Below are 13,752 nucleotides of genomic sequence, written 5' to 3'. Positions count from 1 at the left end.
CTTCAAATAAAAAATTTTGAAAAATTTCAATATTTAAAAAGAAACAATTTCACATACATTCGAGAAGAAATGAACAAATTATAAAAAAATAATTAATTAAATTTTATATTGCAAAATTCAAATGGATTTATTTTATAATAAGCCTGAACGCCATGGAACCTATTTTGGAATCTCACGGCTATTTGAGATGCACTGGCCAGAAAGAGTTATACAACAAGGCCTTTGAGGACAATTCCAAAAAACTAAAAACAACATTTATTTGTGCCTGCGTGTAAAATCGTCTAATATAGGCAATTGTCAATTGCATCTTATGAGTGATAGACCATTCCAAGAAGAAATTAAATTCCTTTATTACTAATGCCTTGTCGTTGAAATAAAAAACAAAAAAAAAAAACAGAAAACAAAAACGCAGAAAAGTGCAAATAAAAAAAAAAATGTTTATATTGCACTACTATAAGACTTTACTTTTTAAAAAAGTGCAAAAAATCCTAAAGCAGTAACCCCTAAAATTAATTAAAATATAACTGACCGTAGAATTATTTAGTGCATGAAGTCACCAGAAAAGGTTTTTTGTACGAAGATATAGATTCCAGGGTGTTATAAGTTTATATTTTTTGTTTTTGTAATATCGGGTAGTTTAATATGTTGGAATATATTATAAACGAGTATCTCCTAGTGGTCAAAATGCGTACGCAAATATATTTCTTCGTTCGCTTGATATATAAATCTCAGCTTAATACGCTTTATTTAATATTCATGCGACGAAAATCAACTCTTTTGTTATTCAAAATTCCATATGCACGTCAAACAATAGTTGTTTTTAGTAATGTTGCTTATCCACTTTTCATTTTCTCCTCACTTTAATCTCTTAAATGGATTCCAATTGTCGAAGGGGAAATTAACCATATTGTGTATGCCTGGAAAGATCAATCATTTGCTTTTTACAACAAGGAGAACGAAGTTAAAATATATGTACGTATTTCTACATACATATATAGTAATATTTCGATTTATTTATTAAGCCAATGAATATAACAGATTCTTGTAGGCTAAGTGGGCATACATATTTTAAGGTTAATAGGCATTAAAAAAGGAAAAAAGGATGTACAATTAAAGTATTTATAATAAATATTCAAAAAAAAAATTTCAATAGATGATCGAGCATAAAGAGATTTTGGTTGGTTCCGAAAAATCGCTACGTAAATCAAACAGGACAAATTTAATGTTTGGTCTACCATTTCTGCACAAAGGCAAACAAAATAATTAAAAAATGTATGGTACAAAAAATATATAACACATTCAAAGAATAAAAAAATGTAATTCAACTTCTGGGGCCGCCGTAGACGAATGGGTTGGTGCGCGACTACCATTCGGAATTCACAGAGAGAACGTCGGTTCGAATCTCTTATCTAAATCTAATAGCGGTCGCCCCTCGGCAGGCAATGGCAAACCTCCGAGTGTATTTTTGCCATGAAAAAGCTCCTCATAAAAATATCTGCCGTTCGGAGTCGGCTTGAAACTGTAGGTCCCTCCATTTGTGGAACAACATCAACACGCGCACCACAAATAGGAGGAGGAGCTCGGCCAAACTCCTAACAGAAGTGTACGCGCCAATTATTTATTTATTTTTTTTTTTAGTGGCTTTTTCAATGTGCTTCGCAATTCGAGATCTTCTACACGTAAACATCCTTGAACCGTGTCTTTAACACCACTTTTCCTTAACGCTCTTTTAGATGTATGCAACGATAAGTTCCGCCTTGGCACAAGAAGAAGTTTTCTTATCTTGCTTCGGGAGATCTGTTTTTGGGACTCGGTCGGGGAATTCGTTAACATTTTTAGCTTCGGTATCCTATTGCATTGAGAATCTTTCCTTTTTCAATTTTATGCATACATATGTATGTAGTAATATTTCTTTACTGGTTGTTGGGAGAAGCAATCAAAATAGGTCGTTAGAAAAATCGCGCATCACAAACCGCCGGAAACTAAAAGTAATATTACTATTGTCTATTTCTGCTCATTCAGTGTGTATAGGTATATATGATATATTACATTTAGTCTAGATCTAATTACTATGACGTAGATAAAAATATTACAAAATGCTATTACAAATATAAACCAACAGCACTAACAATTACTAAATAAGAAGAGCGAAATATGCAAGTTAGAGACAGTTACTTAGCTGTGGGGAAATTCACTGAGTTCGAATTAATTGCCGTTTTAGAGAATAATTTAAAGCTCTCCCTTTTCCATGCCGGGTACGAAATCACTTTATACCACATTATTCTACTTTTATTATTTTCAATAATTCGGAAACAAAAAAAAAAAAAAAATTCAAAAATTATGCCAGATTCTATTAGCAGTTCATTTCGATCGGCGCTCATAAGGATGCCTAAATAAGAATGATAGAAAACAAAATTGCTTATTTAACTGTATAAGTTATCACCTTCATTCTTGCTTTATTTTGCAGCTACATTTATGCCTCCATGTATGAAATACTAGCATATTATTCAAATTTACGCTTCGGTTTCGCTGGCAGTGATTTAATGAAAAATAATCTAGATGATGGTAGGTAATTGAATTTTGGAACGATAAATTTGTTGTGTCTGCGAGACCTTACTGGTATCAACTTCTCTGTCCGATAGGGAGGAGACTTGAATAATGTAAGTTTGCTCAAAAATATGCAATTTCTAGCAGACAAATAACTATTAAGGCAACAGTCCAGTAACCTTGATCGCCATGCAGAGATATGGTCATATCTGCCAATCCCATATACATACCGCGTGGCGTTATTAAATGCCACATTAAGTTTATGGCAAGATGTGGAGTCGAGTTAGCTGTATACTACCTCAGAGTACGTAATGAGAGGCATGATTAGCTGGAGAACTAATTTGCGCCTCGTTTTCTCTGGCGTGAATGTTGCAGAGACTCTCAGCGTACGCAATGTAGCATAAATGTTCCCCACAACCCTATTTATATGGTCAGCACAGGTAAGTTTTGTGTTGAGAATAAACCCCAAATTTTTTACCTTATCCATAAAGGTAAGGGAACTTGTGCCTATCCACAATTTAGGGATATTGTCAACATGCACAACACTATTACATATAGGTAAGACATATGACTTTGACGCGTTCAGACATAAAGAGTTTTCATTAGCCCATACAGAAATAGCAGACAAATCGCTGTTTATTTTGAAACATAAATCTTCAACGAGACCAATACTACTGGACAAGTACAATTGTATATCATCAGCATACACATGGACATTCACATACTGACAAACGTTAAAAACATCATTGACAAAAAGACTGAATAAAAGCGGACCAAGGATATTCCCTTGCGGAACACCAGTGTGTACGTATCTAGTTATGGATTCGGTGTAAGTCAAGCAAAACATGTTTTGCATACAATGCCATAGAAACGAGTTTTTCGACGAAGCTTTTCGCGTCCTTGTAGACCAAGGCGACAACCTCTCTTCGCTGTGAGTGCATCGGCTTCGGTTGGTTGGTTAACTGCAATATTCCCAGAGATAACAATTGGCTTGCTGAAAAATTATTCCATAGCCAAACTTGTAGTGAATTGAGAAATAACGGGTTGATTAATCATACAATTTTCGATGTTTTCATGGACCAATGTTTTCGATAAAGTCTGAGCCCATCAACTTCCTTGCAAATATGAAACATTGCCAATGCCATAACATGCAACATGTTGCAAACGAAAGCAAAGATCCATCGACGTGTTGGCCGTTTGGATATGAAATGTGTGGCTACTCGATCCATGCAGTCGACGTCAGCTTTGTGTCCATTATAAATAATAATGGGCGATGGTTTTTCGCATCGTCTTCACAATCTTTGGTATAATGTTCGTCGCTACTGGGTAAAAAATATCACAGAGGTAAAAATAAAAAAAATAAAAAAAAAGTATCGGCCGCCGTAGCCGAATGGGCTGGTGCGTGACTACTATTCGCAATTCACAGAGAGATCGTCGGTTCGATTCTCGGTGAAACACCAAAATTAAGAAAAAGATTTTTCTAATAGCGGTCACCGCTTGGCAGGCAATGGCAAACCTCCGAGTGTATTTTTGCCATGAAAAAGCTCCCCATAAAAAAATCTGCCGTTCGGAGTCGGCTTGAAACTGTAGGTCCCTCCATTTGTTGAACAACATCAAGACGCACACCACAAATAGGAGGAGGAGCTCGGCCAAATACCCGAAAAAGGTGTACGCGCCAATTATATATATATAATAAAACCACTTCTAACTTTTTTTCTACAAAATATAGTTACCAGCCGTTTCAAGTACCCTTCTGCATAAAAACAAAAGACGCGCTCCCTATGTAAAATAAATATTTTATTAATTATGCACCTACAGCCATGATCATATAAATAGCACATTTAGACTTTGAAAGCAAATAGTTGAATATGTTTTTAAATAATTATTTTTTATTGGGGAAAAAGCAAAATAAAAAATAAAAAACTTGTTTAATTCCACTTGAAAACAAAAAAATGGTCAAAAATAATTTCAGTTCTGATTTAATTTACGAGAACGTTGAGAACTCAGTAAATTAATCAGATAGTTAAATAATAATATTGTTTTACCAGATTAGTATTTTGTACTATATCCACCGTTTTTGATTAATTCTTCAGGCTGTCGCTCCATGTTTTCTACAAGCTTGTGGAATCTTTCTTTTGCAATCGAGTACCAAGCCTCCTCACTGCGGCCCACAAATCATCGAAATTTTTAAAATTTTTGTTAGCGATTTTGACCTTAACGTCATTCCACAAATTTTCTTTTGAATTGAGCTCAGGGCTCTGCGCCGGCCAATCCAGTACATTAATTTTTTTTCTTCTGAGCCATTGCTTCACTGTCTTTGCTTTGTCCTGCATAAATGTCCAATTTAATGGCATAAACTCAAACACAAATGGCTCCATTTTATTCTGGAGTATATCCAGATACTGAAATCTATCCATTTTACCAACCACGCGAACAAACGGCCCAACACTATGCCAGGAAAAAGCTCCCCAACCATTATGCTTCCACCGCCGTGTTCAATCGTCTTTTTTGTGAACCTAAGATTTAGCGCTTGCTTTTTTGGACGACGTAGAATAGTTTTCCCATCTGGTCCCATCCTATTTATTTTTGTTTCGTCGGTCCAAAGTACATTTTTCCAAAACTGAATAGATTTGTCTTTGTGGGCTTTTGCAGAGGCAAGCCGGTGTTTGATATGTCTTTTTGAGAGGAGCGGTTTTTTCTGCTTATACGGTCAAACAGCTGGGCTTCGTTAAGTCGCCTTCCTACAAGCTTTCTGGACACCTGTAGTCCAGATTCTTGGTTTACTTCAAGCATTATTTGCCGTGCCGACTTAAAAGAATTTGCTTTGCTCTTGCGTATTATAGCTTTATCCACAGTAACATCAGTTTTTCGCGTCTTTGGTTTTCTTTCCGTTTTTTTGCTTAGATAGGATGAATCTTTCTTAATTAAATTAAGAGCATTATAAACCATTTTCCGAGAGCACATCATCATTTCAGCTATTTCTGCATAACTTTTTTCGTTTTGACTCTACGGTATATAAGAGCTCTTTTCTCCGGCGTGCAATGTTTTCACGTCCCATTTTTAGTAATTACTTTAAAATTTTATTTAAGAAACAAAAAATTATACTAAAAATCGCTGAAACAGTATTAAAGTTTTACTCTCGGCTGTACAAGTGAAAATATGCTATTTTTGAGACCACTTCAAAACAGCAATAAGAATAAATAAAATAGAACGCAAAAAATTCCATCGAAAAAAAAAACGGTAAATTCCTCACATAAATGTAAGCTTAATAACGGTAATAAATGTAAACAAACAAATTTATTTGATCAAAGCAGAGTTCGTACTAAAAACTTAACTTAACATATAAGGTTAACATTTGTGCTATTTATTTGTCCATGGCTGTATATATAGTATTATGTGGTAATTCTTACCCGGATTTGTATTTGCCTAGCTATTTAGTGCATAGCTGCTGATTGTACGAGTAATAAGGTTTTCATGGCACCCAAACAATGACGAAAGCACTGGGCGAGAATTGTCCTTTTTCATTTCTGGTGGTTTTTTATTAGAACCAGACCCTGATGCCCAACCGAAGGTTTTAGAAAAGGAGTCTAACGGAGGGTTAATCATCTAATTTTGTTTGGAATAGCTGAACTTTTTTACTAAATAGAAATAAAAAAAAAATTATTTTGAATGGTGGAAATCTTTTTTTTTTTACCTTTTCGCGCTCCATTATTTGTCTGTTTGTATACTGCAGCTGTTTAGTTGACAAGTGTCAAACATGAATGACGTATGATTTTGACGTATTTTGCGCCACCTTGTGTATGTACTTATGTAATGCTTATGCTGCAATGTTTGTATTCGAATGAATTGTTTTCTCTTTAGCAAAGACATTCACACTCTCAGTTTCGGTATTATTGTGGCGTGCACCAAACTGTTTATAGCAATTATTAGGACATTAAATTATTGCTAAGAACACATTTTAATTATTTGTATGTATGTGCATGCATACACAACGGTTTAGATATTTTTGTTTTCGGCAAACGAGCTCTCACATACGAGTACACACATACATATACGATAAATATGTTCATATGTATGTACGTACATAGGTATGTATATTAATCAAAAAATTCTCTTTAAGATTTGTATACCTTTTTTCTGCGACGCTATGCTTGAGCCTTTAAAAAAAAATTTTCTACACAAAAAAACTGCTATTCAATAACATATATCGTTATCCTGCATTACTATTTTTCATTGAAAAAAGAAGATGTCGGAGAGAGTAGCGGACCTTCAGATCTCCTTCCGCTAAATTTAAATTGAAAAATGGGGATAAGAAACTAAAGCAAGCTCTGAAAAAATGAAGAGAAGCAATACCTCAAAATGCTTGTAAAGAAATTATCTCCTCATGAAGTTAATAGAGTATTCCCTATGGAAATAAAAGTTTAAGCCACAAGTGGACACTGAAATGCCACTAAGAAGAGATAATAGCATTTGGGTTCGAAGTTCGATTTCTACAATAGTTAAAAAATCAGTCACAAGAGTGGATCGATGAGATGGTGCATTATCAAGCAATGAGCGCCAGCTTCCTCCTTCGCGGTATTCAGAACGAATTCGACGAATGCGATACAACAAACGCTTCAAAATGTCAAGAACAAAAATTGCTCCTTGTGGACAATACCCTTGGAATCGTAAAAACAAATGAGCAGCGACTTGATTTTAGATTTCTCGAAACGCGATTTTTTGGGTGGTCGCTCGTCTGGGGTCTACCATTTGGCACTTTGACGCTTAGTTTCAGGTTCATGTTGCAAACACCACGTTTCATCATCAGTTACAATGTTGTAAAGAAAGTTCTCGTCTTTACTCGCCTCTTCAATTAGGTATTTCGAATGTTGAGTTCTGAGCAATTTTTGGTCCTCAGTTAACTTGTGCGGAATGAAACGTGCACAGACCTTTCGTAAGTCCAAATGATCAATTAAAATGCGATAAATCGATGTTTTGGAGATATTCAACTCCGATTCAATAAATTTTAATAATGATTTCGGTTCATTTTTGATAAATTTACGAACTATCTATTTCGATGCAGTTTCCGGTGATTACTGATTTTAGGCGGCCCGTATGTTCATTGTCATTTATGTCCTCACAAACATCTCTCAAACGTGTTAACTACTCATGAACTCTGGCACGAGGTAGACAATCGTTGACATAAACTTTTTTCATCAATTCAAATGTTTCGGTAAACGTTTTACCGATTTTAAAACAAAATTTGATATTAGCCTTTGTTTGAAACTCATTTGTGTACCGATGACACAAACATACGGACACTTTAGACGCAATAACTTCGCTTCCACTGTACCGAATGTCACCGAGCCTTCACTGGAAGTCAGATAGGAATGTAACTTCCAACGCACTAGCTCATTAAAAAGATGACGCCATCAAAAACATTTTTATGACGTTAGTCTTGTTTATTTTGGACTTCACCTTGTATAACGAGTTGATAAAAATTTTGCCAAAACCTAGTAGGTATACGTATTGCAGCTCACCTACTTCAATTCAGACATAAATACTCGTATTACTGAGGTTGAATAAAAACCGCGCCCATTTTTATCCTATTATGTTACAAGCTATGTATAACACAACTATCTAACAGTCTCTCTCTATAACAGCAGCCCAAATTAAATTTTAAATGTGCGCGGGTATATAAAGTTCGGACTTCCTCATTTGTTTGTTTTTGTCATTGCTAACTTTTTTTCATTTCGACTAATTATTTGCTATTAATAAGATATTTTTTCTATTAGTGAGATTAGAAATAAATTTGACATTCGTGCAGTCACAGCGTCTATTTGTGTACGTGTACACATAGAAACTTACACACGTATGCAACCGTGTCTGATTTCTAAAAGCTGAAAATACGGTCACTCCCAAATTTTTTTTTTTAATTCATAGATATGTACTCGAAGGCAAACAGTTTTTTGTGATTTTCGTTTAAAAAATTTAATTTTTTAAATAACTTTGCATATTCATATGAATGATTTTATAATAGGATTGCATTCTAGGTGAATCAATACGCACTCCCATACATATTTAACGATATATTGACCCATGATTCAAATATTAAAGGTGTGCTCAGTTATAACATTAGATTTTTGACATTCCCTTAAAAAAAGTTTGCATTTAAGAAGATCAAGAAAATGGAACAAATTAAATCCTTTTGGTAAAAGACTTTTTTTACTTAAATGGAAACAAATTGCGAACTGTTTCAAAAATAAATTTTAATTATAATAATATTTGACTGTAAATAAGATATTTTATGGACATTGTAAATATATTTCATATATGCCCATATTTATGTGTAAGAATAAATATATGGTACAAATAGAAGTTATTAGCGCAAATTGCCAAGTCTGACATTAAACAAATTGTTTCACTTAATCCAAGATCATATTTAGTGAATTAATTTTTAAATTTAAAACCGATCCCGAAATTGCGACGTAGCAACGTATGGTCATAATAAATTCTGTCATAAAATAAACGGATTCATAATAAATTTAATTTACTAAAAACAAACTTAGAACATATCTACACTTTATTTACTATGCTTCATCTACCTAAGTTTGGAGCTTCGACCTCCAAGTTACGATTATTCTTACATAATTAATTACATTCCCAAATATGTTTTGAAAAAAACTTCATGCCGTCGGCTCTGGCAGTCGCGTGCTCTGGATATGCACTAAGCTTTTCCCAGTAGCTGCCGCATGCCGTTAAAATACTTCATCCTCCCATGTGAAGGTAGGCTCATTGGAAACAAGTTCTGTCAATCCCAACTTCTCTTGAAGCCTGCAATGTTATCGAACGCGACAAGACTATCCACTTATGCTCCCTGTTGTTGTAACATGAATTCTCATTACGGTGGTCTAGAAATTTAAAAAAATCGATTTTCTGTTATTTAAATATTTCGAATATAAAAGGAAATTTTCATGCGGAAATTCCCAATATTATAGCCTTTACAGCCCATTAACTAGGTAGAGAGCGGTCCGCGCGCTGCTGTACCTCAATCTTTAAACACATTTATCTCGAAACGACTTTTTCCGGCCTGGTGTTGTCAAAAAAAACTATTCAACCGAATCGTCTGAAATTTTAATGTGTCGTTCACAACATCAATGATTAGCGCCCGGACTAGAACAATATTATTATTTGAATTATTTCGTATTTTTTTGATTAAGAAACGGGAAACCCCCTTTTTTAGGGTGTCAAATTCAAAAATCCTAATTCATTTTTGTAGGTAAAAGAAGTTAAACAAAAAGCCTAAAAAATTTAAATATCGTTTTTAATTTTTTTGTAAAAAAAAGTCCTGAAAATACTCTAAACTTTTTAACTCTAGACCACCTTAATGTCTCGATCTCGGATTGCCCCAATTACTCTATCATGTCCTGCCTTAAGCGGTATGTCAGAATGTATTTCAAGTCGTACTAGTCCTGGGCATACCGGTATAAACTCTTAAGTGAATTGTTGCTCGTAAGCCGATCATTATGAAAACGAAATGTTTTTTACAAAATTTACAAACTTTCACTCAAAATTTCTGGAACTAGCAACCCAGTGTCTAGCTAAGGGAGCCGATTCGTCAAGACCGAACGAGAAAGCTGCTTACTGAGCAAACCTTATATTATTGAAGCATGATATTGGCGTAGCTGTCTTTAGTGCTACATCTCATGATGTACGAGGGTTGCCTTTTATATTTTGCGTCCAATAATGAGAGCACAGTAAAATAATAATCCAGCGGGCTTTATTGTTTTTTTTCAAACTATTCTCCTTGGATCTCACTTCTGCATTCGCTTGAACCAACTTTCAAAGCACTTCTGCCTATCAGTATAGGATACCTCCTAAATGAGCTGCTTAAAGGATCAATAGCTTCTCCAAACGCTGAAAAACATTTAACTCGCATTTTATTTTTGATGTTCGCGAACAAAAAGTAATCATTAGGTATCAAATCAGAGCTGTAAGGCAGATGATCCATTAATTCGATTTTTTGAGTGTTCAAAAACTCTCTTGCGTGAGCTAATATTATATGTTAGAACTCGCATTGTCTTGGTAAAGGATGATTAGTCGCGTTTTACCATAATGAATGAAATATTGGATCTGGATGAAATTTTTGATTCGAAATTCCCATTGCTGAATACTTTGAATTATAATTTCTAATTTATATTCTACAACTGCATTTACCTGACGCTTTGGTGCAAACTTTACTGATTCGTACATGCTAAAGTTACTACAATATTTACCTCACTTGTACGATCTAAGTTGGGATATGCTATCTTAATATGGACGCCGCATATTCATGATTTGAATGAATTCAAAAGAATTTTTTTCATTTTGCTCTCAGATCGCTTAATTTTGCTGATCCCATTCCTTCATATGATGTAAGAAGTGTCTTAATAAATTTTAAGTCTTTATAGAATTGTAGCAGTATTCTTTTTTTATCCTTGATATCGTGAATAGTGTAATTGATTGTCCTCTTCTTTTAGAGCGTATTTATTTTTAGAATACACAAAAAAACCTGCGGAGTAAAGATTTACAGTATTCTTTCTGGAGCGGCTTAGAATGGCTTAGACCTCTTATGCTCCGATATATAGAACATTAAATGAATTTAATAAAATTAAAAATTTCTTGGCTTTTGATATTTTATCCTTTAAGCAAACTTTTTTCTTTCGCTGAATGAATTACGTAAGTGGATAAATATGAAGTATTGTTTTTGAGTATTTTTATTGCAGCCCGCAAGTAGTCATGTATTTCTAGATTTACTTCTTCTTCCTTGTTTTTATCCCATTTCACTTGGGGTCAGCTCTCCTCGTACGTAATCTCCAGATGCATCGATCCTGGCTCGTCTCTGTGTGTAAGTTTATATGTTTCATATTATTTCGTCGCTTGTGGGGGACGCCTTCGGATTTACGCGCATTCGAAAAAATCTACTTTCCAAAATTTTTCTTTACTAGGAGAAATGTTTGGCTTTCGTCTTGCGACCGGTTGTGACTGACTTGGGCTTGAGACTGCCACCATTGACTCTTACTTTTGAGCTCTACCGCTGTCCTCTATTACACAACATCTGTAACCTGCCTGATGTTGTTGTACTCCGTGGCCCCATCTTCGGCATGTGAGTGAGTGGCTCAGCAAATGAATTGCCTGTTTGGTCTCGCGGACGCGCTCTATAAGAGCTTCAGGCTCCTTAGATTTACCGAGAAGAAATAAATAATATAACGAGAAAATGCAAGACATTATATATGTATATATACTTATTTTATCGAGTAAAAAAGTGATTAAAAAACCGAGATGGATGATTAATTTTGTAAATTTTATGGGCATTAGCAAAGCGATGATTCCAATGATTCCGTTCTGGTACTCCGATCGTCGAAAATGTTGATGAGGTCATGCAAATCGTCAAGTTGGACCTGCACACAGTGCAGATTTTTTTTTATTATAGCAAAATACACATAAATCTATATACATATATAAAAATTAAATGATGTTCGTTTGTACGCATTTTTTTGGACCGATACGACGCCAATTTTATTCGTTCTTTTTTCATATTATAGGGATCCACTAGGGGAAGGTTTTCAGCAAACAAAAATTTTTTTTTTAAATTTTCTTCATATAAAAAAAAGAAAAAATCAAAATATTGTACAAATTGTGTTTTTAGTGAAAAATCATTTTCTGTGTATAACTTTTTTTGAATAAATATACGAATTTTTCGTTATTGTGAAACGATTTGTGTCGTGTTGCTAAGTTGCAAATTTTTTTCGACGGAGAGTAAACATAAACACAGAGGTTTGTACGCTCTTTATGAAGAGAAATGCTTCAGTACACATACACGAACGCCGAACTACTGATTTGTGTTTTGTGTGCAGTTCATTTTTGAGAGCAACAAGTGTGTTGACCAAGGATAATAGATTTACCAAGGTTTGCCAGACAAGAAAACAGCTATTCGCCTCTCAGAGATTTGACAGAAGTTGTTTTTGGGTTTACGTCAAACGAGATATACATTTTGTAAGAACAAAGGAAATGTTCAAACGGTTTGTTTACGAATACCGCACACCAGAGCACACCACTTTATACCTTTCCCCATGTGATGTGGCAGAAAAAATTTGTTTTTTTCAGTTTTCTTTGGGTATTCACATCGATAAGATTACAATATAATACATTGTTCCCGGATTGATACGAATTGAAAAAAATAGCATTACCTGTTCGGAGTGGCAGATTTAAATAAAGTTGTGGATTTATTTACCGAAGAGGATGAACACATGAATACACAAAATTCAGATAACTCCAACGATACCAACCACGCTCATGTTGAAGACATGGGAATTCAGATCGATGAGGACAATGTGATTGTTGTTTCAGACGAAAATTCAACGAACAACGAGTCAAAGACGGAAATTGTTCATCACGAAACGAAAACACAATCCGAAGTTCACAATCGAGAGCGTGAATACCATTATGATTGTAATGAACTAAACACATTTGTAACATCAAATTTAACGAAATTGAATGACCAACAGCAACATGTTTATGATACAATCATGAATAATGTTAGCCATGGAACTGGTGGATTGTTTTTCTTGGATGCTCCTGGGGGAACAGGAAAGACATTTTTGATTTCATTGGCACTCGCTTCTTCCGGAATTGCGGCTACCTTACTGGAAGGCGGTCGCACAGCACATTCTGCATTAAAGTTGCCTTTGAATATGCAGGTAAATGAAACACCAACATGTAATATTTCGAAAACATCTGGAATGGCAAAAGTTCTCATCGTATGGGACGATTGTACTAAGGCACACAAGAGACCATTGGAAGCACTTGATAGAACTTTGAAAGATCTACGAGGAAGCCAAACAGTCTTTGGAGGTGCCATGATTTTATTGGCTGGAGACTTCAGGCAAACATTACCTGTGATCCCAAAATCTACGGCTGCAGATGAAATCAATGCATGCTTAAAATCATCGTATTTAAGGAGACATGTAAACACGCTTACACTTGCTGCAAACGTACGTGTTCAACTACAAACGATCCGTCAGCAGTTGAATTTTCACACCAATTACTGAAAATCGGAAATGGCCAAATGTCTGTCGATCCAACAGGAATGATTACATTGCCTAACAATTTCTGCACTTTTGCACAGTCTAAAGAGGCATTGATACAGAGTGTGTTTCCAAACATAGTTCAACATTACAAAAACCA

The 13,752-nt window shown here is 34.8% G+C and overlaps 1 protein-coding gene across 1 annotated transcript in view; it reads left to right on the top strand.

Moving 5' to 3' along the window:
* LOC128868266 (sodium-dependent serotonin transporter) overlaps positions 1 to 13,752 on the top strand; it is a 51,034-nt gene that overhangs the window by 608 nt on the left and 36,674 nt on the right. The gene's annotated exons all lie outside the window — the stretch shown is intronic.

The sequence above is a fragment of the Anastrepha ludens genome, chromosome 6, assembly GCF_028408465.1.
Source record: "Anastrepha ludens isolate Willacy chromosome 6, idAnaLude1.1, whole genome shotgun sequence".
Taxonomy (NCBI): Eukaryota; Metazoa; Arthropoda; class Insecta; order Diptera; family Tephritidae; genus Anastrepha; species Anastrepha ludens.
This window is presented reverse-complemented; position numbering and strand designations above follow the sequence as displayed.